The sequence below is a fragment of the Rhincodon typus genome, chromosome 22, assembly GCF_021869965.1.
Source record: "Rhincodon typus isolate 14 chromosome 22, sRhiTyp1.1, whole genome shotgun sequence".
Lineage (NCBI taxonomy): Eukaryota > Metazoa > Chordata > Chondrichthyes > Orectolobiformes > Rhincodontidae > Rhincodon > Rhincodon typus.
In genome coordinates, this window is record NC_063353.1 from 8,503,518 (window position 1) to 8,530,332 (window position 26,815).

Below are 26,815 nucleotides of genomic sequence, written 5' to 3' on the forward strand. Positions count from 1 at the left end.
CTGAAGAAGGGTCCAGACCCGAAACGTCAGCTTTCCTGCTCCTCTGACGCTGCCTGGCCTGCTGTGTTCATCCAGCTCTACACCTTGTTATTTCAGACTCCAACATCGGCAGTTCCTACTAGCTCTAAGCAGTTTTCTTTACAACAAAGTTATATACATTCATTCAATGCTAATATCTTCAATCTTCCCCAAGACCTTTAAACAAACTGCTAACTCAGCTCACTATTAGTACCAGACATGGGGTCTTCAAACTCATGTCTTCAACAGTCTTGTAGGAAGTGTTCCTCTCTGACACCTCTACAGTTTTCTATTCTGGATTTTTCTTCTAAGCATCTCAGGACTTCTCCCCTTCTGCTCTTACTGTTTTGGAGACTACAAATCAAACAGCACCTCTGCTATTGTTGACTTCTTTTTCTCTCTTAATGTACTTGTTTCTGGGCATCTCTCTCTCTCTCTCTCTCTCTCTCTGTGGGCTGTAATACACAAGCCAACAAACACCTTAGCAATTACATCCCATGGAGCTTATCAGTCATTTCACTAAAATCACATGATTTCTTGGAAATGCTGTCTTTTGCTCACCGTTCAATATGACTTTCAGGCTTTAAAAGAAAACAGACCTTCACAGACCTTAAAGCTAAAATTCATTTTTATTCCACCTTAGAACCGAAGTCCCCAACTAATAAAGTCATAGCTTCATTCCGCACAGAAACAGACTCTTCGATCCAACCAGTCCATGCTGTTCATAACTCCAAACTGAACTAGTCACACCTGCCTGCTCCTGGCCCATATCCTTCCAAATCTTTTCTATTCATATACTTGTCTTTTAAACGTTGTAACTGTAGCCATATCCAGCACTTCCTCAGGAACTTCATATCACACGTGAATGATGTTCTGTGTAAAAAAAACTTCCCCTCATGTTTAATGTTCTTGAGTAGATTTGTAGCTCGGGTTGTGGATGTTGTGGTTGGTTCGCTCGCTGAGCTCGTTCGTTAGTTTGCGTTACCCTGCTGGGTAACTATCGTCAGTGCAGCCTCCAATGAAGTGTTGTTGTATTTTCCTGCTTGTTATTTAAACTCTGGGGTCTGCTAGAGTTGATTATCTCATTTCTGGTTTTTCTTTGCAGTGGTGTGTATATAGGGTCTAATTCTACATGGTTATTGATGGCCTTCTTGGTGGAGAACCAGACCTCTAGGAATTCCCGTGCTTGTCTCTGTTTGGCCTGTCCTAGGATCCTGGTGTTGTCCCAATTGAACTGGTGGTTCTCCTTGTCTGTATGAATGGAGTCAAGTGAGTATTGGTCATGTCTTTTTGTTGCTCATTGGTGTTCATGTATTCTTGTGGCCAGTTTCCTTTCTGTCTGTCCAATGTAATGTTTGTTGCAGTCTTTGCATGGAATCTTGTATATTATGTTAGTTCTCTCCATAATGGGTAAGGGGTCTTTGGTTCTTGTTAGCAGTTGGCATAGGGTTGATGTAGGTTTGTGTGCTACTCTGATGCCCAGTGGCCCGAGGAGCCTTGTGGTCAGTTCAGATATGTTCTTGATGAATGGTAACGTGACAAGTGTGTCGGGGTGTACTGTATCTTCCTGTTGTTTTTTGTGTGACAGGCATCGTTGGACCCAGCTGTTTGGGTATCCATTGTCTCTAAATACCTGGTGGAGGCATTCTTCTTCATTTTGGTGCAGTTCTGCGTTGCTGCAGTGTGTTGTGGCTTGTTTGAACAGTGTTTTTACGCAGCTTCATTTGTGGGTGTTGGGGTGGTTACTGTTGAAATTTAGGACTTGATCCATGTGTGTGGCCTTTCTGTATACTTTGGTCAGAAATTCCCTGTTGGCCCTATTGTTCTACCATTACATTACAACACAACACTCCCTTGTGCCTTTTTTAAATCTCTCTCCTCTCACCTTAAAAATATGACCCTAGTCTCAAGTTACCCCATCCCAGGGAAAAGACAATGACAATTAACCCTATCTACACCCTTCATTATTCTATAAACTTCTATAAGGTCACCCCTCAATCTCCTACACTAATAATACAATAATACACTATGCACATTTCTCGCACTTTTTTAATGTAACTGGAGACATAGATAGTGACTGTATTCTTTCTGCAAATTCATTTGACTGAAATTAACAAACTTCTGGAAGGTTTCTGGTGCTTTTAACAGAGACACTAAATAAAAACACAGGTATAAAAAATGGTCACGATCCACCCAACATTGGAAGCTTTGGTTTAAAGCCCAATCAACTTGGATTGAATAAACTATTCCACAATTTTCTGGCTGTAATTGTTCACAATAAGTGGCCTTCGGTTGTCTCAACACAATACATTGAAAGTCCAAGGTCAAGTCAAATGGAGATGAGCCAATCTAATGAGTTTTGGTGATTGGAGCCTTGTTTTAACTTAAATGGTGACTTGCAAGTGTGCAATCACAATATTGAGAGAACCAGAAATCTGGAGGACCTAGCACTTCTTAAGCCTGGCTAGCACCTCTCCTGAAGAGGAGGAAAGGTTGATGTTGATTGAGTATTAAAACTGTAAGTCTGGAGCTGCAGGTACAATGTTTAAGGTCAGGGTACCTAGATTGTATTGCTCAGTATTTTGGAAATGATTATTGCGCACGTCACGGGAATATACTCAAATTGGAGAGAAGTAACTACGGAATTTGTGATTGGGCTTAAACTATTCATGATATTTATGAATGACTTAAATAAGAGATAGAGAGCCATATATTCAAAGATTATAACTTGATAAAAAGATTAGTAGTTTGACAAGTAAAGCTGACACAGTGGCATAGTTAGATTAAGTGAGTAGATAACACTGGGCAGAGGAATTTCAATGCAGAGGGGAGTATGCGGTTATCTATTTTGGACCAAAACAATTGAAGCAAAGTGTTATTTAAATGGGGAAATCTAGGAAAAGTGACAACTCTAAGAAGTTGAGGTGTGCGGAAAACTAACATGCAGTAGGTTGGGTCACCATTTTTTAAAAATGAATGAAATGCCAGCCTTGTTATCCACAAGGGAAGAATATAAGTAAAGGAAGTTTTGGTACAGCTATGCTGTATTTAGACCATATCTGGAGTACTGTGTAAATTCTGGGCACTTTACCTGAGAAGGGATATCAGCGTTGGAAGAAGTGTGATGTAGATCGCACAGAATGTTACCACTTCTAGAGTTGGATTGTGACAGAAGGTGCATAAAAGGGTGTTAATATTCCTTGAAATAAAGAAGTTTAAGGAGTTATGTTATTGATATTTTTAGGATATTAAAATATACATTTATATATAAACAAAATAGCAGAAAATGTGGCAGGGATGGTGATGAAGCTTGTGGATGACATGAAGATTGATCGGTGGTTGTCAGTAAGTAAGAAAGTTTTAGGGTGCAGAAGGATATAGATGGATTGGTCAAATGGGCAGATCAGTGGCAGAGGGAATTTAACCCTGATAAGTGTAAGGTGATGCACTTTGGAAGAAGTAACAAGACAAGAGAGTACTCAATGAATGGCAGGAGACCAGGAAGGTCAGAAGAACAGAGGGATCTTGGGGTGCTTGTACACAGATCCATGTAAGTGACACGACAGGTTAATAAGGTAGTTAAGAAGGCATATGGGACAGTTTCATTCATCACTTGTGCTATAGATTACCAGAGCAGGGAAGTTACATTGGAGCTGTACAGAACTTTAGTTAAGTCACAGCTGGAGTGTTGTGTGCAGTCCTGATCAACACTCTATAGAAAGGATGTAATTGCACTGGAGGGGGTGCAGAGGAAATTCATCAGGATGTTGCCTGGGAGGAACAGTTCAGCTATGAAGAGAGGCTGGATAAACTCCAATGCACAACACAAAACAAACTTTCCACATTAGACAGGGGTTCACCTGCACACCCGTCAATGTGGTCTACTGCATCTACTGCTCCCGATATGGTCCCCTCTACATCGGTGAGACCAAGCGGAGGCTTGGAGAATGTTTTGTAGAGCATCTGTGCTCTGTTCACGACAAATGACAATGCTTTCCGGTCGCAAATCATTTTAACTCCCCCTCCCACTCCCTGGGTGACATGTCCATCCTGGGCCCCCTCCAGTGCCACCATGACACCACCCACAAACTGGAGGAGCAGCACCTCATATTCTGTCTCAGGAGCCTACAACCCAATGGCCTAAACGTGAATTTTACCAGTTTCAAAATCTCCCCACCCCCGGCCTCATCCCATGTCCAACCCTCCCTCTCATCCCCACCTCCTTGACCTGACACAACCTGTCCATCTTCTCTCCCACCTATCCACCCCACTCATCCCACTGACCAAACCCCATCACTCCCTACCTGCACTCACCTATCACCATCCCGCCTACCTATCCCAGTCCCACCCCTCCTCTCTCTATTTATTTCCCAGCTCCCTTCTCCCTCCCCATTTCTGAAGAAGTATCCCGATCTGAAATGTCAACTTTCCTGCTCCTCTGATGCTGCCTGGCCTGCTGTGTTCCTCCAGCTCTAAACCGTGTTATCTCTGACTCCAGCACCTGCAGTTCTTAAGCTCAGGTTGTTTTCTTTGGAGCAGAGGAAGCTGAGAGGGGCCCTGAAAGAAATGTATAAGATTATGAGGGGTTTAGAAAGGGATAGAAAGCAACTGTTCCCCTTAGTTCAAGGCTCAATAACACGGTGGGGGATGGGGGTGAAAGGTGAGGGGATTTCAACAAAAACACTTTCACCCAGAGGGTGGTGGGAATCTGGAATGCACTACCTGGCTGGGTAATTGTGGTAGGACATCTCACAACCTTTGAAAAGTAATTGGATGATCGCTTGAAATATCCTAACATTCAAGGATATGGGCCAAGTACTGAAAAGTGGGGTTAGAGTACTTCTTGTCGATGAAGATTAATGCACTGAAGGGCCACTTCTCTACTGAATGTTTCTATGATTCTATGAATTGATAATATTGATAGAGAAACGTTTCCATTGACGGGTAAGTCTAGGACAAGGTGGCTTAATCATAGGAACAGAGTCAGGGAAATCAGCAGAATAGTTAGGAAGTAGTGCCACATGCAAAGTGCAGAAGAAATATTGCCTTCCTTCCTACAAAGTGCTAGATTTGTTAGTTCTATTTGTCGTGTTAAATCTGAAGTTGACAGCTAATTGTTAAATAAAATAAAAGGCTAAGGGGCCTAGGATAGTGTTAGGAATCAGATCAGCCATGATCTCATAGCATAGTACAATTGGCTTAATATACTGAATGGCTCACTCCTGTTCCTATGTCAGGAACTGCTTACAGGTCCTGGTTGCCTCAAATGGCAAATGGTTGGGGGTGGGGTCAAATAAATCAGTTTGCATGCTCAAATGTGGCTTAATAGATTATAGGCAACAATTACATTGCTAGTGGAAATGTAGGGATAAATAAACTAAACCAGACTGTTCACAGTTGTAGCTAAAGTGAATCTGAGCTGAGCTTCTAACCCCTTGTCCTCTCCTTTATCAAAGCTACCAATCTCCTTGTTCATAACACCATCTGACTCCACCTTGTTTTACCTTGTCAGCCATTGAAAGGCCCATCCACACCTTTGCAACCTCTGGACTTGATTATTTGAGTATCGCCTGAACCAGCCTCCTATACTCCATTAGTCAGTGCGTTGAAAAGTCTGTCCATATACAACCCATATCAATTTCCATTCACCCCTGATTCCAGTGCTTACTGAATTATATTAACTCCTGGTGCAGCAATGTCTCAGTTTAAACATTTTCATCCTTGTGTTCAAAATTCTCCATGTCTCTCCCTACCACTACATCCCTATAATCCTCCAAGATCTCTGCAGTCCTCCAATTCTGACTTTAAGCACATTCCCAATTTTCCTTGCTCAACATTTGGAGGAAGCATTTTAAGCTGCTGTGGGCCTGAGTTCTGAACTTCACATCCTTGGCCTATTTCTCTCATTCCTTCTCTCTCCCCCATTAAAACACTCCTTAACACCTATTGCTTCATACAGGGTATTGGTCACTTTTCCTAATAACACTTAATGTTATTGGTCTAGTGTTCTTGCATTGTTTGGTGATTTTACCATGGAGTACCTGTAGAATCCCCACAGTGTGGAAGCAGACCATTCAGCCCATTGAGCCCACATTGACCTTCTGAACAGCATCCCATACACACTCAACCCCTACCCTATCCCTGTAGCCCTGCATTTTCCATGGCTAACCCACTTAGCTTACATGCCTCTGAATACAATGGGTAGTTTAGCATGGCCAATTCAACTAAACTCTTTGGACAGTGGAGGAAATCAGATTACCCAGAGGCGACCAATGCAGACACGGGGAAAATGTACAACTCCACACAGACAGTCTCCCAAGGCTGGAATTGAACCGAGGTCCCTGGTGTTATGAAGCAGCACTGCTAACCACTGAGACACTGTGCCATCCCTTATAGTAAAATAAGATTTACACTCTTGTGAATGAACCGCAACAGACTTTATAAAACATAACTAAATATATAGGATGGTAAGAGAGGACGTTTTATACAGAGCCTTACAGACTCAGGTTCAGGTCTATGTGATCTGATGTCACTGTGACATATGCTTTTTGCTTATGCTCTGTAGCTATATTTAAAGTAAAGATACCACTTCTTGTGCTTTACAGCGTCCAGGAATCGGAACATTGAGAAGAGGAATAGTTCATTCAGTCCCTTTGCCATTCATTGGTATCATGGCTTATCTGTATCTCAGCTCCATTTGGCTCATAACCTTTGATACCTTTACCCCACAAAAAGTCTATTACTTTTAGTTTTGTAAGTTCCAGTTGAGGTCCAGCACTCATAGCCTTTTGGTCAAGAGATTTCCAGATATCTATTAGATTGTATGAAAAAGAATGCTTCCCAAGTTTGTGTTAAATGATGTTGCAAATGAATATGTATGCTTTTAAAGTGCTAATATTATCATAATAAATACAACATATCTTCATTTCTCTCAGTTAACACTTTTTAATGTCCTTATAAATGGCACTGGACATGGGCATCAAACTGCATTAGTTTCCTTTTGGAGTACTAAAACCACAGAAATTACCATCTACAAAACAGAACTTGGTACAGAGATTTCAAAAACGTATCAGCCAAAATGATAAAAGCAGAAAGGTGGATCTGCAGATTTAACGGTTAACAAGCGCTTTATTGAGTCTGCACAGAATGACAAACTTGGAATTTATTTTATTGCACTGTGCCCATGATATGCTTATATTACTACTTTACATGATGCATATTTTGAAATTGGTAAACACGGAATTTTAGATAAAGGTAATAAAAAAAGCTTGCTTAGTGTCCATACCAAAGGTCAATTGGCATAAAGCGTTTTGTTTAACATGAGCCAACACTGATTTGGTTTAGTGCGACCTCAATCTCTGGTCGTGCTTATTTTCCAAATTTCTTGAACATTGATGGGAATAATATACCACAATACTGATCAGAAACCGAAATCCATTGCAAACACATATAAAAAAGCCAAATGTGGTAGTGGGCAGGTCTTGGATTCCCATCTTCAATATAAATGTGTCTAGAACATAATAGCTATTGGTACTTAACAGAAATATCTGTGACCCTTGGTCAAAATCACTTCTTATTAATTAGAGTCATAGAGTTATACAGCACAGAAATAGTCACTTCAGTCCAACTTGTCCATACCAACCAGATAACCAAAATTAGTCTAATCCCATTTGCCAGCATTTAGCCCATATCCCTCTAAACCGTTCCTATCCATGTATCTATCCAGATGCCTTTTAAATGTTGTAATGGTACCCGCCTCCACCACTTCTTTTGGCAGCTTGTTCCATACGTGCATCGCCCTCTGCATGGAACAGTTGCCTTATAGGTCTCTTTTATATCTTTGACACTCTTGCCTTAAACCTATGCCTTCTGGTTTTGGACTCCCCTACTCTGGGAAAAAAGACCTTGGCTATTCACCCTAACCATGCTCTTCATGACTTTGTAACTTTATAAATTTATAATATCTTTAAGGTCACCCCTTAGCCACCAACAGACCAGGGAAAATAGCTCAAGTCTATTCAGCCTCTCCCTATAACTCAAACCTTCCAACCCCAACAACATCCTTGTAAATCCTTTCTGCACTATTTCAAGTTTAACAACATCTTTCCGTAGCAAGAACAGAATTGAATGCAGTATTCCAGAATTGGCCTAACCAATGTCCTTTACAGCCACAAAATGACATCCCAACTCCAATACTCAATGCATCAACCAATAAAGGCAAGTGTACCAAACACCTTCTTCACTACCCTGCCTACTGTGACTCCACCTTCAAGGATCTATGAATCTGTACCCCAAGGTCTTTTTGTTCGGCACAACTCCCCAGCATCCTACCATTAAGTGTATGAGTCCTACCCTGATTTGCCTTACCAAAATGCAGTACCTTATACTTATCCAAAATAAAGTCCATCTGTCACTCCTCGACCCAATGGCCCATCTGATCAAGGTCCCATTGTACTTTGGGATAACTTTCTTCACTGTCCATTATATCACCAATTTCGGTGCATTTGCAAACTTACTAACTATTCCTCCTATATTCATATCCAAATCATTTACATAAGTGACAAAAAGCAGTGGACCCAGCACTGATTCTTGCAGCATGCTGTTGGCCACAGGCCTCCAGTCTGAAAAGCAACCGTCCACTACCTCCCTCTGTCTCCTACCTTCAAGCCAATTTTGTGTCTAATTGTCTAGCTCTCCCTGAATTCCATGCGATCTAACTTTGCTAACCAGTCTACCAAGTGGAACCTTGTTAAATGCCTTGATGAAGTCTATATAGACAAAGTCCACCACTTTACCTTTGTCAATCTTCTTTGTCACTTCTTCAAAAAATTCAATCAAGTTAGAGAGACACGATTACCCACACACAAAGCCATTGTGCAATCTTTAATCTTGCTAGTGCTCCATTATTTTCAACAGGCTCTGTACTAAACAAAGCTTTGTAAATCTCTGGTTGTGATGTTTTTCATGGGACTTGGGCATGTGTGTTATATTTCCATGTATGATTTGTGCTCAATGCCAATATCACAATATGCTTGGTGAAGAAGGTGGAGGGATGTATAGTCCCATGAGTGGGAAGTTGAGAACAGAAGTTTCCTACCATTGTTTGAGGAAGGCAGGATGAGCTTAAGAGACTCAGAAATCAATATGATCATTCAGATTTTTTTATGAAGACAATTCATATTTAATATTTCTTGGAGAACTTGAGTTTTGAAGAATTGTAGAAAGATTGATTTTTTCCAAATGTTCTGGAAATACCTGGAATGGTTCCCTCCAGAAAAGTCATTGAAAAGTCATTATGGACATTGCAGATTTTACTTTCTAAAATAGGCTCCTTAAGGATCACATGGCTGCTAATAACTGCTCACTATACTCTCGACCTCTGCTGGAACTGTTCGAGCAGCAACTGACTGTTACATGTTGTCCTCAGTTGGGGTCAAAAAGCCTGAGAGATAGGGTGGCCCAGTTGATGTCTCCTCTTTCTAAAAGTAACTCACTTGTTGAGTTCATGATGAAATCTGTTATTTGAAAGAGTTTTTGTGGGAAGTTGACAACATTGTATTTTCTGAGCAAGTTGTGTCAGCCAATACTCCAGAGACACTGTACGTAGCAAGTGACTTGATCACAAATGGCGGAACATTAGTGTGACAGACTCCACAGCCATCTGCACCACGTAATTTTGTCTTCAAGAATAACCCATTAGCAAAAGTGTATTTTTTTCCACATAATCAAACTCTGTAGAGCTTTTTCTAGTTTTTCTCCTGTTTTTCTGCAATGTGAGTTTGTTTTAGTGTTATTTAGAGAGAAACATTTGTAGCAGATGATGTCACTGCTTGCCAAGGGATAAATGAAATACAAATTCTTTTGACCTCAGAAATAATCGCAACCTGGAAAGAGCAAGATGTAATCAAAGATTGCAGTTTCTGTATGTATATGAAGTTAAGTGGTGTGGTTGAGTGCTCAAAGGTGATGGATTTACGTTCCACTCTCTACGTAGGTATGGGTTCAAATCCCATTAATGCTATCACCTTGTTTTCATGAAGGAGCTTATTCAATTCTTAGGGCTAAAGGGATGAAAGGATATGTGGAGAAAGCAGGAACTGCGTATTGGGTTGGATGATAAGCTATGACCATATTGAATAGCAAAGCAGACTCACAGGGCTGAATGGCCTATTCTTTTTTCTCCTTGTTCTATGATTTCATCAAAGATTGCTACAGGCTAATGGCAAGGTTTGGCTATGCTGGCATAAAGTCAGAATTCATAACATACCTTTGTAGGTGTTTTTGGTGATCATTGTCAGATTTATTGAAATCCAATGAAGACCAAACTCTCAAGAAAGCCAATTAAGTAATGAGTGAAGGAAACATCTGCAAACTGGATGAATTCAAAGAGGAGAAGATAAAACCTGGCACAAAAGATCAAAGGAATCTGTTCATTTCTTAAGATCACATCAGATAAGCCAATACAGTAGGAAAGTCAAACAGTGAACACTAAAAGTCTTTGCCAGTGCAATGGAACAAAAACACCTCACGGACTCAAGCAATCAGCTTTTAAAATTGAATGCTTTTATTGTAAGAAATTAGGTCACTTTCAGGAAATGTGCCAAAGGAGGACACAACTACAGACAAGCAGGAATTTGAAGAATCACCCATAAAACAAGATTCTGCAGTAGAAAACAAAACCCAAAGTGTTCCTCACAGAACTCAGTGACCCCATCAAAACAGTTGACATGCAGATATCTACATCAACAGTCATCTCATGATTTTAAGTTAGACACCAAAGCAAACATCACAGTATTGTCAGAAAGAGAAACTTGCTTGCTAAACACGGCTCACAGACAACAGATGTTCAGCCACATGATCGAAGGGGCATTACGCTTAACATTAAAGGTAAAATATAGGAAATTCTGAAACGCCAAGAACTAGAAAACCTTAGTAATTCACAACCAAGAATTCCCTCTCTTAACTAAAGGCTCTGTATTGGTGCCTAATGTTATTGAAAATGTGGCTAAAAACAAAAGACTGAGGAGAAGCCAATAGAACATTTTCTGGGCTCCATAAGCTCACAGTGGAACCTAAACAAAAAGAAAAATGTACAGAGGTTAGTTTGGTTGGAGCAAGATACTGCACGCAAGAGGGAAAACTGTAGTGGTTTGGCTGAAATGTTTTCAGTTCATATTCCAAGTGGCAAACAAAGTTTGAGATGAAATGCAAGCAATGAAACAGCAACTGAATCACCTACGCCAGTCAAAAGGATGTGTAGGTATAAACAAATAATGGAAGCATCTGCGACAGAATTGAGTCAGATTCCTACACAGCACAGCGAACAACAATGTATATCAAGTTGCAATAAGGACTAAGGTGATTAGGAAGGGACAAGGTCAAGCAAAATATCTGTCCACTCCATCTTTCAATGAAAAATATGCCACAATAATAAAGTGAATCAGATCAAGCAAGACTGCTTCTACAGTTGAGGAAGTAAACAAACTAGTTTCACCAATAATTCAGTCACTCAGAGTGAAGGGGAAAGACCAAAACCATTGAAGAAATTGAATGAATGAATTTGTCTGTGGTGGCACAGATCCACAGGTGAAATGAGAACCAAATCGCACTGACACAAATTAAAAAGGTGGGACATGCAACTCATGGATGACACCACTAGGAAACCATAAGCATTGTGCAAATACCCAAGATATTACAAAAAGAAAAACATTGTCTGCTATAATGGGACCACACAAACACTGATAAATAATCATGGACATCACCAAAACTCTCCATGAATAAAATACAAGAGTTTAAAACCCCTTCAGTTCTGGAGAGAAATACAGTTCTCAGGCCATAGGAAAACAGTCCAAATCTATCACCTTCTACCCGAGAAACTACCATTCTTCCAAATCCAAAGAGACACCGTCACAGAGAATACTGGAACTAACAGATTACCTGAATTTGTGAAGTCAGATATGGGGTAGTCGTAAATGAAAATTTATAAACAAATGTAAAACATGATAATAATTGAGAAAAAAAGATTTGGAGTGAAAAATTGTATATGGGCCTGAAATGGCTAGCACTTGATTGATTATAGTAACCTGCACCTATGTTGGTGTCATGGTGTCTTGGTCAAAATAAAACAGGAAAAGCTAGGAGGCAGATCTGAGGATAGAGAGCTCCTTTCACCTGTGACTCCTTGAGTCAAAGTCTAGTGCATTTCAGAAAGGAAGAAAGATCACGGGAGACCAAGTGATCAAGCCAGTGGCTGAAATAAGCTAAAAAGTTATGTTTTCCCTGGGCAGTCTATGACTTTGCGTTGAATTATATTCAGTTTGCAGCAGAAGAATTAGGGCATTTAGCTTGACACAGGTGTAGGTACTCCACACATTTATCTTCCCATCCTACTTCAACTCACTCTCAGTGAAGCCTGCTATTCCTTTCTCCATCATGCATTTCTCCCATTTCTTCTTAATTACATCCTTGAATAATTATAAATAGAAACTGAAAGAACTGCAGATGTTGTCAATCAGAAACAAAAACAGAAGTTGCTGGAAAAGCTCAGCAGGTCTGGCAGCATCTCTGAAGAGAAATCAGAGATAATGTTTCAGGTCTGATGACCTTTCCTCAGAAAGGTTGAATGATCACAGCCTAGGGTATGTATTGGAGCACTAAGATAGGCCTCAGAACCATTAACTAAGGAGGGTTTATTTGCATCGATAATTAGGCGAATTTAATCTCTGGCTGAAAAATACCAAAGTGGGTGTCCCCTTCAAGAGTTAGCTGCAGAAGACAAAAAAAATCCCAGAGTTAAAATAGGTCAGAAGTCAGATGACACCAGGTTATAATTCAACAGGTTTATTTGAAATCACAAGCTTTTGAAGCACTGCTCCTTCATCAGGTGTAGTGAGAGGTAAGCACACAGGCACCGAATGTACAGGTACGGAGATCAATGGGCAGAAAGATCAAAAGATCATACAAATGGTGTGAGTGGAGTGTCGACAGGCAGAATAATAGGTCTCTGCAGGTGATCAAGAGTGTCACAGCACCTTACAAAAACTTAAAAATAAGGTGGTGCTGAGAGACAAATCAAATGACTGGAATAACATGATAGGTACAAGAGTCGCACGCTGAAGGAGGAACCAAAATAATGAGTAATCCAAAACTGTACAAATTAATTAAGGTAGAGAGATCGTAGAAAATTATCAAGATAAGGCTATCAAAATAGGACAGTAAGGAAGATTTTACAGATACAGAACAGTGTGGTGGGGTCACACGCAGAGTGACATGAACCCAGGATCACGGTTGAGGCCGTCTTTATGGGTACAGGACTTGGCTATCAGTTTCTGCTCAGCGATTCTGCTTCAAGATATACAACAACGCAGAATCACTGAGTACAAACTGATACCCAAGTTCTGTACCCATGAAGATGGTCTCAAGATAACAAGGTGTAGAGCTGGATGAACACAGCAGGCCAAGCAGCATCAGAGGAGCAGGAAGGCTGACCTTTCGGGCCTAGACCCTAGATGGTCTCAACATTGTTTTGGCTTCATGTCACTCTGCGTGTGACCCCACGGCACCATTCTGTATCTGTAAAATCTTCCTTACTGTCATGTTTTGACACCATCAGCTTGATAAATTGTTATGAACTCCCTATCTTAAATAGTTTGCATAGTTTTGGATTACTTAATACATTGGTTACACCCTCAGCATGCGACTCTTATTCCTATTGTGTTATTTGCAGTCATTTGAATTATCTCCATCACCATCTTATTTTTAATTTTTTGTAATGATCTCTCTGTCTCATTTAATCAGATTCTCGGTCATCATCCCTTTACTTGTTATTCAGCTGTTGACGTTTCACACACACCATCTGACACTCTCGATCACCGCAGGCACCTATTATCCCGTCTGTCAACACTCCACTCACACCATTTGTATGATCTTTTGATCTCTTTGCCCATTGACCTCTCTGCCTATAATTTCTGAGCCTGTGTGATTCTCTCTCACTTGACCTGATGAAGGGGCAATGCTCTGAAAACTTGTGATTTCAAATAAACCTGTTGGACTATAATCTGGTGTTGTCTGACCTTGTCCACCTCAGTCCAGCACTGGCACCTCCACATCAGAGTTAAAATAGAGAAAGTAATTGCTCCAAGACCAGCTATCTGAAAATCAGTTCTAATAAAGACAGCATTTAAACAATATTGTACTCACTGAGCTCATAATGGACAGGTGGGAGCCATAATAAGAGCTCACCATCTTGTTAATATTGTAAATGATTGAGGTGAAATGATAAACCCTTGGTAAGCACAGAATATTCTGAATCAAATTGGAGTCCATTATGCAAACAATGAAGAACAGGTCACTGAAGAGTTTGGCAGAAGGAAAAATATGACACAAAGAAACAAAGGAGATGAGAAAGTAGGGTATCACTGGATATTCAATAACTGCAATTCTGACTATCTGAAAAGAAGGAGAAATGTTACTTGTTAAAACAAAGGATAAGACAAAGGTCATTGTAAAACCGAAAACTATAGCAGCTGGAATAGACATTGAACTGACACTACTCTCGAGAGGAAGCAGGGCTATATATAACGAGCATTTTCCAAAGAATGTGAATTGCATCAAATAGTGACAGCAGTGGTCAAAAGAAGAATGAATACCATGGGAAAGTTGCTGAGATATATGGTGCTAGCTGACAGACAAGCCATGACTGAACAGGATTGAGGAACTGAATGGCTTCTTCCTGTTCTTTTGTGCTCTGCATCTTCACCAGTGAACTGTGCCCCTCATCAAAAGTCATGATTTTTTTATTTGCTGGTGACACCATGCTAAAAGATTGTGAACTGCCTTTTTAAACATTCCAGCCAGACACCGATAAAATGAGAAATTTGGTCATATATGGTGCTAGCTTTGGTACTGAGAGGCAATAAATGTTGGAAAGATTAACCTTGGTACTGACCGTTCACCTCTCCCCATTGTGAACATGCCAAGCCTCATGAATAACAAACATGCAGCTTGACTACTGAGCTGTAATTAGGTTATGGAAAAGATGTTTCAAAACTAGTTTGCAATTTTCGAGGAACCACAATTTCATCTGTCATTGTTTTGAAAAAGCTCAGAGATCATCAGAGTAGAGACTACAAAGCTCCTAAGTACTTTGGTTGATATTGGCTGCTTGGTTGATATCCCCTCAACTAGGCAGTGATCACTCTGTTGGCATGCTTCCCATATTCATAAGACATTCACATTTTATACCTTGAGGCTGTAGAATGTGTAATCTGGCAAATCCACTATAGCAGAAACTGGGAGAATGTAAGGACAGCAGAAGGCAATAAGGTTACTTATCAAAGCATTTATTTTAACTGAAACAAAACAGAAGTAGCTGGAAAAGCCTAGCAGGTCTGGCAGCATCTGTGAAGAGAAATCACCGGACCTGAAATGTTAACTCTGATTTCTCTTCACAGATGCTGCCAGACCGGCTGAGCTTTTCCAGCAACTTCTGTTTTTGTTCCTGATTTACAGCGTCCGCAGTTCTTTCGGTTTTCATTTATTTTAACTCTTTCATTCATAGTTATGGGGCAGTGGATGTGGACCGTTGTTAGAAGTGCAATAATTCTGAATTTACACCATTGAAAATATATTGTTGAAGTCACAGAGCAATGGTATTTTTCCACTTCCAATGGTTCTGTTTGAGAGCACACATGGGAAGACTGCAAACCCTTAGCCACTGACTTTTCTTCATTAAACATGCAAGGCTGTGCACTGTCTGAAGATGAGCTCCTTGAAAATGTACCAATTTGGAAAACCTATCCTGAAATATCTGGCATAATGAATGTTGCTTGTTAGGTATTTTTATGCTCGCAAAGTTTACCTGAAATATGAAAATAACCTGATTTGGGAGCTAAACAGAAATTGCAGGAAAAACTCAGCAGGTCTGGCAGCATCCGTGGAGAGAAAGCAGAGTTAAAATTTTGGGTCAGATGACCCTGCTTCAAAGCCTGATACGTTAACTCTGCTTTCTCTCCACAGATGCTGCCAGACCTGCTGAGTTTTTCCAGTACTTTCGGCTTTTGTTTCTGATTTCCAGCATCCACAATTCTTTGGTTTACTGTTGACACAGTTTGGGAATGTCTAATATTATGCAAACGTGGATCAAGGTTGTTTTGTTGCGCTGCATATGCAACAGTTAATGCTTTAAATTTCAGTCAAGTGGAGCAACGCAACTGATTGGCATCTGAGTTGCTGAAATGAAACATAAACTTCACTGCTATGCTGAGATGAAGTGTCACTGCTACTGTTTATATATGTTGTAGCTGTAAGGTTAACTCAACCTCAATAATCTCAAAACAACAGACATGTGATTGTCCTGACACACTTCCAGCCTTTGCCAATCACATTCTGCAAAACATGTGCTGTTATCTAGTGCAGAAGTGCCCGATACAGGCAATCTGCCATCTTTGTTACAAATCACAGACTTAGCCACAACTAGGACAGACTTATTTATTCAAATAAATGCGTCAGCTTATTAGAACAACTCAGCACAAAGAAAGAATCCAGCTAATAATTCTTTCAGCTCCACTGTAATCCAAAGCATTCGTCTGTAGGAATTCTCATTTAATCTGGGCTTTTCGGGAAACTTATAGTTCCATTCAAAGGGCTTGAACAGTAGAGGGACGCCATTTGAAAGAAAAGTTGTAAAAATATTTCTTTTTCACGAGATTGAAAGAAATCTTGAACTTTGTCCCTCAAAAATCTGTGATGCTGAAGGAGTTTTCAAACCTTTCGAGACTGATGAATTTTTGTTCAATGACAGTGACAAGGGATACTGAGCAAATGGAGTTAAGAGGCAGATCAAACATTAGCTAGTTGAATGTCAGAGCAGGATCAATAGGCCTGCTCGTCTTCTGATGCTCCAAGTTTGTGAAAAGTGTCATTTTGGCGTGAAACTTGTGCCATGGCCAGACAACTAGACACTGGAGTCTGTGTAGGGAAATGATGGCCTGGACTATCACGATAATATATTTATTAAAATGAATGGCTTCCTCATAGTGAATATTATTCCAATTTGCATTCCTGCCACACCTTGACACACATGTAGTGAAACTCTTTGCCTTTACGGACGCACCTCCACTCTAGTTCACTGATGCACACTTGAGTTTTAGGTGACAGCAATTGAACTTGGATGTCCCTTTCATTCGAACAAAGATAGAATAATTAATACTTTCCCGAGATTTTCCTTCATGTCATTTTTCTGGGTTGCAAAGTCGTCACTTATTCTGTCTGGAAACCGAAGCCTTTAATGAAATTGAAATATTAGAGCAACATTTAAATTCATTCAGTAACAATATTTATTTGCTGTGTAGTGATTTTTCTTGTGGTTTTACAAAGATGGGTTTTCATACTCTGTACATGGCCTGACATTATCGGATCACGTTCCTTGATTGGAGACATCAGCTTGAATTCCTTCTTCCTTGCACTTATTTCCAGCCTCTTGAGATTAGAAGTAGAAAAGATTTAGTGTAAGCTGTCAGTGTTCACTTGCAGAAGTGGGAATGAGCATTTTCTTTTGTAAACGGTGTCTTTTATTGTTTCAAAAATATGGTTCAGCAATAATTCTAACCTAACAAATAGGCTGAAAACTGGCCTGTTATATTTTGAGAGATAGTAGGAACTGCAGACGCTGGAGAATCTGAGATAACAAGATGTAGAGCTGGATGAACGCAGCAGGCCAAGCAGCATCAGAGGAGCAGGAAAGCTGATGTTTCTAGCCCATGTTAATTTCAATTGAAACAAATAAGTAACTGACCCAGTCGCATTGGCTTCCCATCAGATTGATCAATGTTTATCAGTGGAATGAAAGTCACCGTCTGCCTGGTTCTATTTCCAGGAACCACTTAGAATCACAGAATCCCTACAGTGTGGAAGCCAGCCATTTGACCCATCAAGTCCATACTGACCCTTCAAAGTGCATCCCATCCAGACTTACCCCACTGCTGCATCCTATCCTGGTAACCCTGGATTTCCCATGGCTAATCCACCTAGCCTGCACACCCCTGGACACAATGGGCAATTTAGCACAATCCACCTGACCTTTGGACTAGGGGACGAAACCAGAGCACCCAGGGGAAAAAAAAACACACAGACACGGGGAGAATATGCAAACTCCATGCAGATAGTTGCTTGAGGGTGGAATTGAACCCAGGTCCCTAGTACTGTGAGCAGCAATGCTAACTACTGAGCTACCATTCCACCTCTTAGTTTTATCATGAGACCAGATACTAAAAATGTCAGTTTCTTTCATGACAGAAATCATAGCAAAATATATACATTATTTCCATAGTTAACTGTAGCTTATTTTCTTCTCATTGCAGCTAAGGAAATCCTAACCTTTCTCAACATAATGATGCAAAGTGACCGTTTCAGTCTTGTACATTCCTTAAAACTCTAATTCTATTACACGCACAATTTCTTGTGAATTAACTAGCTTGATGGAAAGAGGATTAGCTGACACACCTTGACAAATCTTTTTCTGACTGTTTAATAGGCAGCCACAGCAAGTAACTCCTTATCATACAATGAAGATTGAAAGAGATCCATAAATTTGAAGAGGTCTTATTCTCCAAAGGAGCACCATCTAGACTTCAGGTAATATCATTTTGCAATAATGCTAAAATAAATGAGTTCCTGGGCTGCAATATGGCTCAATAAGTAAATTACAAATAAGGGATTTAACAGTTGAGGTTGTAAAGGACATTGTTGAGGCCTCTTCTGGAGTACTGTGTGCAGTTCTGGTAGCCCTGATATAGGAAGGTTATTATTAAACTGGAGAGGGCTTAGAAAAGATTTACCAGGATACTGTCAGGAATGGAGGGTCTGAGATATAAAAATAGACTAGAAAGGCTGTGACTTTTTTCACTGGAGGTTGAGGGGTGACCTTATAGAGGTTTAAAATCATGAGGAGCATAGATAAGGTGAATTCCCTAGGGTGGGGGAATTCAAAACTTGGGGGCAGATTTTTAAGGGGAGGGAAGAAAGATTTGAAAGGGACATGAGGGGCAACTCTTTTACACAGAGAGTGGTTCGTGTGTGGAATGAACTGCCAGAGGAAGTGATGATGCAGGTACAGTCACAATGTTTAAAAGATATTTGGATAGGTTCATGAATAGGAAATGGGATATGGGCCAAGCGCAGGCAGGTGAGACTAGTTTAGTTTGCGTAAATGGTCAACATGGACTGGTTGAACTGAAGGGTCTGTTTCCATGCTGTATGACTCTATAGCTCTATGACAGACACAAAATAGTCACTATGCAAAAAGCCCATACCATCTGAAAGTCTAGTATTAGCAATCTTGGCACTAATTGCTGATTATCATTGGATGGCTAATCCAAGCATTGACTTTAGAAAAATATTGGCCTCTTGCATAAATGCGAGCAAAGTGGATATTTCAGCCAGAGCATCTTGGTCTTTGAGTGGCTGGGGGAGTCAATGAAAATCAATAACACCTTCATTTCTGCCTCCCCCCGCCAGTACTTTGCAGAAATAGTTGCAGTGGTTTTGTTGCTCGATTACATCTCTGAATTATTATTTACTAAATCTCGAAGCATGATGACATTTACTGCCCGCTCTGAGGATGTGGTGGTGGGCCTTTCTTCTTGAAGTGATTGTCTTCACTGGACACCACATGGGTGTTCAGGGACAACCACATGGTGTGGGACTGGAGTCACATGTAGGTCAAACGTGGTAAAGCTGGGCATTATTGAAACAGTCAGGTTTAATCCACAATCTAGCAACCTTCACAGCTATTGTTTTACACTTGCTGCTTTACAGAATATTATCAGCTCCAGAGTAACAATGAAGAGGGTCACTCTCGGTATCCTTGACCGATAATGTAGAACGAGTTCAGTTAGTAATATAGTATCGGTTTGGCCCAATGGTGGTGGATGCCTGGCTTAGAAGGAAATTGGCTCAAGCTTCACTCCAGTGTATAAAAGCATTGGCCAGGCAGACACGTCAGTGGAATACAGAGGCAGTGCAGCACTCCCTTACGTGTCGTCATTTGGATAAGACATTAAATTAAATGGTCTGGCTTTTCAACTGAGTGCAAGTGATCCAATCTGACAGCATTTGAAAGGGAAGAAGTAATTTTCCTAGAATCCTGGCCATCCTTTTTTTTAAGATCTATTTACATCACAAAATATAAGTATCTGGATTTTTATTGCATTACTGTTGGTGGGATCTTACTGTATGCAACGAGCTGCCATGTTTGCCCGAATGACAACAATGCTTGGAGTTCAGAGGTGCTTCATTGGTTGAAAAGTATGTCAGAATGTCCTGATGTGGAAGTGCTGGTGCTGGACGGGGTTGGACAATGTCAAAAGTCACACAACACCAGGTTATAGTCCAACATGTTTGTTTGAAGACACAATCTTCCGGGACACCTGAAGAAGGAGTGAGACTCCGAAAACTTGTGTCTTCAAATAAACTTACTGGACTGTACCCTGGTGTTGTGTGATTTTTGAGAATGTCCTGAGGTTGTAGAAAATACCTTATAAAATGTAAACACAGGTTTGTGTTCGAGGCCCAACCACGTTATCATTGATTTTCACTCCATCATAAGGTCAGAAGTCAGGTAATTGGCTGATGATTGCACAATGTTCAGCAGCATTCCTGACTCTTCACATACTGAAGCACTCTGTGTGTGTACGCAGCAAGACTTGGACAAACATTTCAGCTTGGGTTGATAAGTGGCAATTACGTTTGCATTATGTAAGTGTCAGGCACTATCTCCCAAAAAGAGAGAAGAAAACCATCACCCCTTGACATTCGATGGCATGACAATTATCAAGTCCCTCACTGAAAGTGAGCTGAATCAGCCATATAAATAATGGCTACAACAGCAGGTCAGAGATCGAGAATTCTGCAGTGACTAATTTAGCTGCTGACTCCATAAAGCCTGTTCACCATCTGCAAGGCACAAGGTGCATGATGGAATAGTCTCTACAAGCCTGGATGCATGCTGCTCCAACAACACTCAAGAAGCTCATCACTGTGAGAACAAAGTAATCAACTTGATTTGCATTCCATCCACCACCTTTAACATTTACTTGCTCCACCCCAAACACCCAGTGGTAGCAGTGTGTGTCATCTGCAAGATGCAGGAACTCACCAAGGCTCCTTCAACAGCACCTTTCAAACCCACAATCATGATCAACTAGAAGGTCAAGGGCAACAGTTGCATGGAAACACCACCACATGCAAGTTCCCCTCTAAGACACACTCCATGCTGATGTGAAACCATATCATCATTCTGTTAATGTCTCTGCGTCAACACTTCAGGCATCCCTTTCTGGCAGTATTGTGGTTGTCACTACAAAGGCTGCAGCAGTACAAAAAGATAGCTCACTATCATCTTCTCAAGGGCAATTGCAAATGAATAATAAATGCTAGTCTAGCCAGCAATGCTCAAATCTCATGAATTGAATTGAATTGAATTGAATTAACTTTATTGTCACATGTACTCAAGTGGGCACAGTGTAAAGTTTACAACTTGCCACTTCCAGCGCCATTTTAGGTACAAAGGTACAGCTTCTACAGTTACAGATTAGTTACAGTGTAACAATGTCACCAACACATGGCACCATCTTAGGTACAGAGTACCTCGGTACAATCCTTAATTGCAGACTGAAGAAATGAAGAAAAGACATGTTATATTACAACTATACACAGTATAACTATAGTTCAGGAAATCAAGAAGCAAAGTTAAAAAGACAAATGTCATGAATGAATAAACAAAAAAAAACAAGCGTCTCATTTTACTTCATGAAGTCACACAACCCTTAGACAGTGTGAAATTATTAGAAGACAATTTGACTGATTGGGTAGCTTTACTCCATAAAAATAGGAATGTCCAGTAATTAAGACAATAAAAATCATTAGAAATGGCATAAAATAGACTAAAAGGTCATAATCATTTTTGTAAAAGCGATCTTGAGTAATGGAGAAGGAGCAAAAATAAAGTCATGAGACGTCAATTTCATTGCAAAAATGAGTTTAAATTTCCTGTTCCATCAGATGATGCTTGTAACCCTGTTTATTTTAGACAATTTACAAGTACTTCAGATTCTTCATCTGTGGTGTGACACAGTTGTAATAAAATTGTACTGTATTGATTTTGTACCCAATAAACTGACAACAGTCTTTTTTTAGTAGAACAACAAATTACTGTTCGGCGTGCTTTCATGATGATTGCCTGCAGTGAAGCACAAAGTCCCTTTCAATTTATTTTCAGTTTTTTTTTCAAACGCAAGCTTTTCAAATTCTGCAGAAAACAGGATTGCCAACACAAATCACTAAAATGCTCAATTCTTACACAGAGCAGACTCTAATGCATGTCATTTATAAAGCAGGATCGACACCAAAACACGTCAATAAATCCCCAGTTGGTGCCCTATGAGGGCCTGTTGTGATACGTTACCATAACTTCAAGAAAGAAACACAAATGAGAGCAATGGACTGAGAAAAGCCGTTCTGCCCATTCGGCTTTTCGTTACGTTTTGTGTTTGGTGATGATTGTTCTCTTCACAGAGTTCTGAGATTGCGTATGGATTGTATTTTAAAGCAAAACATATTTGAATGTCCTTTAAAGGAAAGGCAGAAGATGCAGGAACTGAATATAGGCAATGAAGCCAGATAGACTGATTTGTGGAAGTTACAGTGAGAGTTCAGTGACATTATTGCTGGTGTCCTCTGATGGACTTCTCAACTGTGCATCAGGTGTCAAGCAACAGAAGGCAGCAGCTATTACACAATTGAGAGGCCAAGCCCTTTTGTGTAGTCAGTGAGGTCCATGCTGGGAATCGTAGTAAAAATCAGTGAAATTAGATGAATGTGCAAAGATAGGTGTGAAATAACTCCACAGAGGCCATATCCCATCTCCAAGTCACCCTTTATTTACACATGGTAAGTCCTTGGCACTGACCCAGCTCCCTCAGAGCCAGCTCTCAGAGTGAACAGGACGCCTGACACTTGTGTTCTTATCTGTCAGCCAGGGCTCCCTGATTGAACCAGATTAACAGTCCCAATCAGGGAACAACAACACCTGGCTGACCTCATTAAAATCACCACGTCCCTCCCCCTCTGAGTGTGAGGACGTAGGCCGGTTCTTTTCCTTGTAGCTCCTCCTGGGGATGTTTTAGCAACAGGTCAGGTTCCCCCAACTCTGCCTCTGATAAGGATGGCATGTAACGCAGAGTAGCTCACCTTTTGCCCGCCCGAATGTCTGAGAAGAAATTCATTCTCTTCTTCAGGTGGTAAAGTCAACGAGGCCATGACATCCACCATGTCCATGTCAGATTCCGACGTATCTTTAACGTTGCAGTGGGAGGCCCCGTGCGTTCTGAAACAGTCGGAAAGGCTGATGAGTAACCAGCCATGGTTTGTTCCCACACCATTTGAGAGATTGTAGCTTTCATATGGTCCACATGGTTGATTTGGACCGTCACACCTCCCCAAACTTTATATGTCACTGGATTTGATCTCATGTCAACTGTGCCTCTTACCCATGAAGGGCCATTCCTGCGGTTCCTATGCAAAACTTTGTCCCCCGAATTAAACTGTTTCTCTCACTTAGCGAAGTTATGTATCGGGCATTGGCATTCCCAATGCTGTTTCACACTCCCACCTCCCCCCTCCCCCTCCCCCCTCCCCAAATGTGTCAATTTGGTATCTAGTGAACCTGTAGGCCGTTTCTTTAAGCCTGCCTTCAAAGTTTTGTCTGCTGTTTCTGTCAGATCATTGGATGTTGGATGGTATGGAGCTGTCCTTATGTTGAATCTTATTCAACTTTAGGAAATACTCAAATTCCCTGCTGGTAACCGATAGTCCATTATCCGTGACCGACGCTTCCTGGAATCTGTGTATTGCAAAAGATGAGCATGGATTTTCTATTGTCACCCCTGTGTTTTTTCAAATGAACTCTTTGCATGTTCAGCTACTTTGAATGGGCGTCCAAAATGAGTAAGAACATTGAGCCCATGAAAGGATCTGCATAGTTAACGTCTAACTGAGTCTGGGGTTTACCTGGCCATTCCCATGAATGTTGGGGATCTGATGGCAGTAATTTTTGTCCTTGTTGGCACTCTGGGCACTGCCCCACCAATGCCATTATGTCTGCATCCAGTCCTGGCTACCAGGCATAATTTCTCGCCAACATCTTCATTTTGGAAACCCCTGGATGACCCTGGTGGAGTTCAACTAGTATCAGGTGGGGACCTTTGCTTAGGGCAATCACTCTTGTTCCCCATAATAATATGCCAACCTCAGCTGGGATCTGGACTCTCCAGGACCGAAAAGTGCTTGTGATGGCTCTTTGGTTTTCCCCATCACCACCAGTTGTTTCAGTTTTGCCAGGACTGGATCTTTCTGTGTCCAAAGTCTCATATTGACAGCTGTGACTGGAAGTGTGTCCAAAAAATTTAAAACCATAATGAACAGCTGAGGGTCGTCCTCCTTAATTAGACCTCGCAGGGGCTTGTCATCCATTATGGTTACAAATTCATGTCCGTAAAGGTATTGGTGGAACATCCTGACTCCATATCTGACTGCCAATCCTTCTTTCTCTATCCGGGTGTATTTACACTCTGCATTAGCCAAAGTCCTGGATGCATATGCTATTGGACGTTCCTCTCCATTGGGCCACCTATGAGCTAATACTATCCTGATGCCATTCGGGGAGACATTACATGTCAACACCACATCTTGTGTGGAATCGTAATGTGCCAACACTTTAGAGGACGATAGCTGTTTTTTCACTTCCCTGACAGCTATGACTTGGCTATGTGTCCATTTCCAAGGCTGACCCTTTTTAAAGGGTCGATTCAAAGGTGCCATTTTCTAATCAAAAAATGTGGAGCCAATCTAGGTGAATCTTTCTCAGCCAATTTTGCCCAATCAAGCTTAGGCACAAGTCTTTTACTACAGTCAGTGGTAACTGAACCAGCTACTTCTCATAAGAGACCGGAACGCCCCAAAGTTTTACCCTTAATCTATAAATCTTCCCTGGTATGGGCTCTCAGTTGCTGGGGAAGTAATGGCCTAATTATTGGTGGACTGTTAATCCAGAGACCCAGATAATCTTTTGGGGATCCAGTTTCGAATCTCGCCATGGCAGATGGTGGAATTTGAATCAATAAATATCTGGAATTAAGAATCCAACAATGACCATGAATCTATTGTCGATTATTGGAAAACCTATCTGGTCCACTAATGTCCTTTTGGGAAGGAAAATGCCATCCTTACATGGTCTGGCCTACACATGGCTCCAGGCCCACAGCAATGTGGTTGACTCTTAACTGCCCTCTAGGCAATTAGGGATGAGCAATAAATACTGGCCTTGTCAGTGAAGCCCCTCATCCTGTGAATAAATGAAGAAAAAAAAAATCTAGCTAAAGTCTGGTGCTAACTTAAGGGCTCCATTAGAATCGGGTGACCATTTAATCAGAAGTTTATTTTGATTGGTTCTGATGTGGATGTCGTTGAGCAATTTAACTGTTCCAAACCAGAAGTAGGTGGACTTTCTAGGGTGTGTATTCTCCTGGATATCGGCCTAAAAGTTCTGTTGCTCAATTTAAGTTGAATGGGACCCTTTTGTTGTCCTGAGTCTGCATACTGGGAGCCAACTACAATAGCTCGATGGCCCGAATCCTGAAGAAAATTTTAACCATTTGGCTGAGGCTTAGCTTTGTTTTGGCGTTTTACTGTGGGCTGATCTAGAGTTCCTCTACTCAGGTTTTAGTATCTGATACCTCAAGGAAAGTTAAGACTCCTAATAACTAAAAAAGCTGCGGGTCCACAAGTTGTCAGAATTATTACTCATTGCTTTTCATCTGCCCTGATGTCATTTGCCCAGAAAAAATAACAAATTCTTTTCAATATTGTGCCCAGTCTTTAATGGCCAGACCGAACGAGTCAAGCTTCTCAAATGACGGCATGATGCTTAAAATGCTCACCCCGACTCAAAGGCGACAGTTAGAACGTAGATCATAGAACAGTACAGCATAGGAAAGGCCCTTTGGCCCACGATGTTGTGCCGAACTTTTACCCTAAACCTAAGGTCTATCTAACCTCCACCCCTACATTATACTATTATCCATATGCCTATCTAATAGCCGCTTAAATGCCCCTAATGAAGCCGACTCCACTATCCTCTCTGGCAATGCATTCCACGCCCCTACCACTCTCTGAGTAAAGAACCTACCTCTGACGTCTCCCTTATATCTACCTCCACTCACTTTAAAACTATGCCCTCTCATAATAGCTACCTCCACCCTAGGAAAAAGCCTCTGGCTTTCCACTCTATCTATACCTCTGATCATTTTGTACACCTCTATCAAGTCAGTTGCGAACAAATTTCTTCAGGAGTGTGCTTTTCTCTCCTCACCATTGAAATAACTCCACTGAGGCTGGTATCCCGTCAACAAGTCACCTTTCATTTACATGTGGAGAGTCCTTGACACTGATCCAGCTCCCTCAGAGTGAACAGGATGTCTGACATTCCTGTTCTTATCTGTCAGCCGGGGCTCCCTGATGGGACTAGGTTAACAGACACAATCATGGAACTCATATTCAATGAGGTCCACCTGGCTGACCTTGTTACAATCACAACAAGCTGCAGAATTGGACGTAAATGCTTTAGATCTAAATGCCATTCCAAAGTTATAATTGTGACTATCCTATTAGCAGGCAATACCAACAATTACCAACATATGACTGGGCCTGCTTTGTCTTAAGTAGTCGAGGACAACCAAGGTAG

At 41.0% G+C, this 26,815-nt stretch overlaps 1 long non-coding RNA gene across 1 annotated transcript in view; it reads left to right on the plus strand.

Moving 5' to 3' along the window:
- LOC125485786 overlaps positions 1 to 18,618 on the plus strand; it is a 149,904-nt gene extending 131,286 nt beyond the window's left edge. The window contains exon 3 of the long non-coding RNA XR_007264493.1: positions 18,551 to 18,618. This is a non-coding gene — a long non-coding RNA (uncharacterized LOC125485786). The remainder of the gene's footprint in view (positions 1 to 18,550) is intronic.
- The last annotated feature ends 8,197 nt before the right edge of the window (positions 18,619 to 26,815 follow it).